This window comes from Myotis davidii, unplaced genomic scaffold (assembly GCF_000327345.1).
Source record: "Myotis davidii unplaced genomic scaffold, ASM32734v1 scaffold174, whole genome shotgun sequence".
In the NCBI taxonomy this organism is placed as follows: Eukaryota; Metazoa; Chordata; class Mammalia; order Chiroptera; family Vespertilionidae; genus Myotis; species Myotis davidii.
The window spans coordinates 143,657-149,579 of NW_006289087.1; the positions used below are offsets into that span (position 1 = coordinate 143,657).

At 58.0% G+C, this 5,923-nt stretch overlaps 1 long non-coding RNA gene across 1 annotated transcript in view; it reads right to left on the reverse strand.

Moving 5' to 3' along the window:
• Positions 1-4,578: 4,578 nt before the first annotated feature.
• LOC102770379 overlaps positions 4,579-5,923 on the reverse strand; it is a 21,834-nt gene continuing 20,489 nt past the window's right edge. The window contains exon 4 of the long non-coding RNA XR_001513455.1: positions 4,579-4,661. This is a non-coding gene — a long non-coding RNA (uncharacterized LOC102770379). The remainder of the gene's footprint in view (positions 4,662-5,923) is intronic.

The window sequence follows — 5,923 nt, forward strand, 5'->3', positions numbered from 1 at the left end:
TGGAGGGGGATGGGGGTCAGCGCTTGAGGGGTCCCTGTATGTGAGAGGGGGCAGGCTGGGCTGAGGGACACTCCCCCGAGGGACCCGACCCATGCACGAATTTCGTGCACCGGGCCCCTAGTAAATAAATAAATAAATATCCCCACCGGTGTGGCTCAGTGGTTGAGCATCAACCTATGAACCAGGAGGTCACGGTTCGATTCCCAGTCAGGGCACAGGCCCCGGTTGCGGGTTCGATCCCCAGTAGGGGGTGTGCAGGACTGGACGCCCTGGTTCATAGGTTGATGCTCAACCACTGAGCCACACCAGCCGAGCCACAGTTTGCTCTTTAGAAGCCCTGGGTCATCATCCTGTTTGAGCTTCTGTGGCAGCTGGACTCGCCCCAATTCACAAGCTCCTGGTGTGGCCTCGGCCACCGGAGCTCGGACGTCACAGAAGCCCCGGGGGCCAGGCCGCAAGTGGACAGACCACTGTGCTTCCTGGGGACCTGGGAGGGGGGCTTCCTTCCACGGAGAAAGGAAAAAGCCACAGTGACAACGAAGCTGAATTTGAAATCCCCCAGAGAGGGCCCCGCGACAAAAACAACAGTGCTCACGTGGGAACGTCGGCGCCAGAGGACCTGCGGGGATCGGAGACGGACGCCCCCCACCTCCCCGGGCAGGGGAGCGTCCTCTTTGGCTGACTCCCCTGGCTCGGTGCTGCCTACCATTCTGCAGCGCGGATCCAGGAACATGAGCGAAGGAAACGGAGGGAACGTGTCCTGGGAGCCAAGCTGAAGCCAAGAGCAGGACAGGCGATGTGAGCCGCACGGGAACGCAGCCAAGAGCCCGTTCCCGGGCCAGCTGTTTTCCAGCCCAAACCTGTCCGATGGCTCAGCGTGGCCTGCGGTTCTGGGACCCGTTCTCCACGGGAAGGAACCCTATTGAGCACTGGCACCTTCTGCCGGTTCAGTGGGGCCCACGGCGCAGGAATAGCAGCTACTGCCAATCCGGTTCTGAGGGGAAAGAGAGGGAGGGCGGGAGGGCCCAGCCGGCCGGCCGGCGTGGCTCAGTGGGTTGAGCATTGACCTAGGAACCAGGAGGTCACGGTTTGATTCCCGGTCAGGGCCCATGCCCGAGTTGCAGGCTCGATCCCCAGTGTGGGGTGTGCAGGAGGCAGCTGATCCATGATTCTCTCATCATTGATGTCTCTCTCTCTCTTTCTCTCTCTCCCTTCCTCTTTCTGAAATCAATAAAAATATATATTAACAAACAAAAAATAATAAATGACACCCTACATTTTAAAAAACCAAGAGGCGGTGGGTGAGGAGGGCTCGGCGGTGCTTGCGGCCTGGTCCGTGCTAATAGGATGGTCCGTTCGCGCTCACACACGTCCTCTGCGCCATGTCCTGCCCAGGCTCCTGGGGAAGAGGCGTGGGCTTGGGGCCCTGGACACCGTCCTGGGCAGCCTGAGTCACCCCGTGCATCTGAGTCCCAGAAAGAGGCCGCTCGTTTGGAACCAGTGATGCAGACACCTCTTCGGAGTCCTGAGCAGGAGGGAGTCCGGGGCAGACGGGGTTGTGACCAGAGGGATCGGCTGGTCTCCTCCGGCTGGTGCACCCTGAGCCTCGGTGGCCTGCCTTTCGGGACCTACCCTGTGCTCCCCAATAGCCTGTGTGGCTGATGGGCCTGCAGGACCCGAGACCTGGCCCCGGGGGTCTGGCAGTCCCGGGCTCTGGGGCGCCCCTCCTGCCCGCAGGTTCACTCTGCAGCTGAAAGAAAAATCCCACAGCGGGTCCTGCAGCCCAGGGACGGGAAGGGGCAGCCCAGGGCAGGGCGCGTGGCTTTCCCCTTCCAAGCGTGTCGGTTGCACTTTTATTGTTTTTCCTCCCTAGACGTTAGGTCGTCTCCAGGATGAGACGTCCCTCTCTTCTAGAATTTCCAGGAAGCCCCATCGCCTCCCACGTGTTAGAGTGAAACGGAATCCAAACCGAAGTTTGGGGCTCTTTCTCCCGATTCAGGAAAAAATTGGGAGCTTGGCAACGCGAATGGAAAGACACACACACACACACACACACACACTGGCCGTGAATTCTTGGGGTGTTTTTCTCATTTGAGGCCGCGGGTGTACGTTTTATAAAACGCACAGGAGAATTCCAGCTCAGAGAGCAACTGCTCGGGGAGATAGAAACCCTTGTAATTCATGTTGTGCATAATGGCTTTGGCAGGCCCCGGCACAGAAATTTCCAGAAGTGTTTGCGTGGCAGCCGCTCGTAGCCAATTCACATTTTTTTTTCTTTTTTTTTTTTTTTGGAGCGGTCCTGGCCGGCCGCCCAGCCTACAGAAAAAGTCTTGTATCTCCCCGAGCTTGGCTGGCCTCGCTGACGCGCTTCCAAGCGGCATGGCAGCCTTGGCCGGGCTCCGTTCCCAGGGCCAAAAAGACTCCTGCTACTTGCGCTGTTCCCCAAGACCAGATGTGCTGAAGGCAGAGCGAGCGCGGCCAAGCCCAGAGTAATCACAGAACCCGTCATTAACATTTTCTAAAAACGAAAAAAAAAATGCCATCGGAACACCAGATGACTGTTTGCCTTTGTTTGCTTCACGCCCTGTTACTGGAACCCTCGGGGGGATGGGAACAGGAGGGACACTCCCAGCTAGGGCTCTGCAGGACCGGCTGTCACCCCACTGGAAAGCCCTGGAAAGTTGAAGAGGACAGATTTGACCTTGAAGGGGAGGAAGGTGGAGGGGACGGGAGGGTGAGCTGGGACTTGGCAAAGGGGAAGATATGCAGGAGTTGAAGCCGTGCCCGCCGCTGCTGGCAGCATCAGAGGCGTCTGGGCGGCTTGGAGAGACCAGGAAGCCGTGTGGCTGGGTAGGAGCCCTGGCCGGGCTTCTGTGGGTAAACCTTAAAGTGTTTATTTTATTTTTAATTTTTTTATTGATTTCAGAGAGGAAGGGAGAGGGAGAGAGAAACATCCATGATGAGAGAGAATCATGACCGGCTGCCCCCTGCACACCCCACACTGGGGATCGAGCCTGCAACCCGGGCATGTGCCCTGACCGGGAATCAAACCGTGACCTCTTGGGTCATAGGTCGATGCTCAACCACTGAGCCACGCCGGCCGGCTGGGAGACCTTAAAATATTTCTTAATGCAAAACCTCCAATTTCATATCCTCCCCCCATCACTCTAATTCCTTCTTTTCTTCCCTCCCTCCTTCCCTTCCTTCCTTTTCTTTCTTTCTTTCTCTCATAGTTTTCCGGGATCCAGTGGGAAAAAGAACTGTGGCTGGCAGTCTCGCTTCTTGGTCCGATCACGGTCACTCCTGCTATCTGCCCTCTCCTCCCCACCCCACACCCTGGGGACTCGATCCTCCAAGTCCCTAGGCCTTCCATTTTTCTAGTCCCTTCCCCAAACTCAGAGTTCTGAAAAGACCATTCTCGCCTGGCCGGTGTGGCTCAGTGGTTAAGCATCAATCTACGAACCAAGAGGCCACATGGTTCAATTCCCGGTCAGGGCACGTGCCCGGGTTGTGGGCTCAATCCTCAGTGTGGAGTGTGCAGGAGGCAGCCGATCCATGGTTCTCCCTCATCATCGATGTCTCTCTCTCTCTCTCTCTCTCTCTCTCTCTCCCTCTCTCTCCCTCCCTTCCTCTCTGAAATCAATAAAAATACATATATTTTTAAAAAGCCACGGAGAAAGTCAGCCCCACACCGGCCTCGTGTCTGCCCGGGTGGACGCCCCCCTGCCTGGCCAGCAGAGCCTCTGAGGACGCAGCTGGCTGGCTGTGAGAGCAGGGGTTCGCGCTCATTGCTGGGGGACGGGAAGAAAGGGCCGGCCCCCGAGCAGGGTCAAGGGCGGGCTGTTTTGTTCTCTAGCAGCAAAACAGAGAGGCCACAGGAAACCACCCAGGCAACACGCTCTGCGGAGGGCAAGTGAAGGCTGAGCCTGAAAACAAAAGTGGAGCGCGTCTCCTTGGAGCTGTTTATGTTACATAAGTCAAATAAACACAGGCAGGCGAGGACAGCCTCCGCCTCCGTGGGGGCCAGCGCCGCAGGGCCCGGGGCCCGGGGCCCAGGGCGGGCAGAGGGCGTCTCCTCCAGCCGCTGGTCAGAAGCGCTTCTCCCCAAACCACCACGGTAATAATACCAGGGGGACACACCAGTGCGCCTGAGCTGGGCAATCTGAATGCACGCAACAGAGGGGCGTCATTGCAGGACTTGTCAGTGCCTTTCTTCTCTGCAGCTAAGGAAATACATCCTCATCAGAGCGACAAGAAGAAGCAAAACTGATACCAGAAAGGCTCTTTTCTTTCTCTTTAAAATATATTGATTTTAGAGAGGGAGAGGGAGAGAGAAACATCCATGATGAGAGAGAATCATGGACCGGCTGCCCCCTGCACACCCCACACTGGGGATCGAGCCCGCAACCCGGGCATGTGCCCTGACCGGGAACCGAACCGTGACCTCCTGGTTCATAGGTCGATGCTCAACCACTGAGCCACGCCGGCCGGGCCACAAAGGTTATTTTAATTTGCAAATGAGGGACCTGAGCTGCTGGGAGGATCAGCAGGGGCCCAGAGCTCTCGGGCAAAGGGGAGAGGGGAGGGGTGGGGGGCACCGGGTAGGCAGCCAAACTAGCCAACTTCTGAGACTTCAGCCCCGTCGGGCAGTGCCACGGAGTCTGTGTGAAGAAGGGAAATAGAAAAGCTACCAACTCCGTCCGTGAGCTCAGGCCCAGCTGCCCCAGGGCGGCCCGAAATCACGGTCTTGAAATCGAGAGCAGGCGAGAGCCTTCTGCCGCGGGCAGTCTCCTGTGGTCTGCCAGGGATGGGAATAGAAATAGCAACTGAGAACACGGCCTCGCACAGGCTGAGGGCATCCACGGCCAACAGCTGCCCATGAGTAGGCACTGGGGCCGTGTGAGCGGATCTCCTCTCTCTGAGGCTTGTGTTTAAAAATATATCTTGCTTCTGCTCAGGGGTTCGATTCCCGGTCAGGGCACAGGCCCGGGTTGCGGGCTCCATCCTCAGTGAGGGGTGTGCTGGAGGCAGCCAATCCATGATTCTCTCTCTCTCTCTCTCATCATTGATGTTTCTCTCTCTCTCTCTCTCCCCTCTCCCTTCCTCTCTGAAATCAATAAGGATATATTTAAAATAAATAAAGTGCTTGGCAAGCATCAAAGTCAAGATCGGGTGCTGAACGGTGCCCCCCTCACCCACCCTAGCAGATGCATGACCTGTGCGCCCGCGGCCAAGTTCCGCTGACGGACGGACCCCAGGGAGGGCTGTGCCCCGGCCGGCTCCGCGGGGAGCTGCCCCGGCAGGAACCCCTGACACCAGGCAGGTCCCAACGCAGGCTCTGGGGAGAAAACAGCAGGTGATGAGCTGGAAGGCGGGAGGCTGCCAGGACCCACCCCTGGGCGCCCAGCGCCTGGCACCGCTTCCCCGAGGGGAGGCCGCGTGACCGGGTCACGGCAGGGTCAAGTGTGAGTCTGCCTCAGGGAACCCCTGGGGACTCCTTGTGGAAAACAACGGGCCGCAGCAGCTGCTTAAGGAAAGGGGTCCCTGGGAGCCCTCCGCTTGCAGGAGGCGGTTGCCAGGGACACAGGAGGCAGACAGCGGGCAGGGCGGGAGGCCCAGGTGAATTCCAAGTAGTTAGTGGTCCCCAGCTCCGTGGAGATGTGAAATGGAACAGTGAGGATGAGGGTGACGAGGGTGACAATGGTCAGGGCTGGTGGGGCTTGAGGAACCATCCCGTGAGCCGTTAGCCACATGGGTACCTCCACTTGTTCAGTTTGGGGGCTTTTGTTGTTGTTAATTCGCACCTGAGACTACTTTCCCATTGATTTTTAGAGAGCGTGGAAGGGGGGAGGAGGAGGAGGAGGAGAAGGAGGAGGAGGAGGAGGAGGGGGGAGAGAGAGAGAGAGAGAGAGAGAGAGAGAGA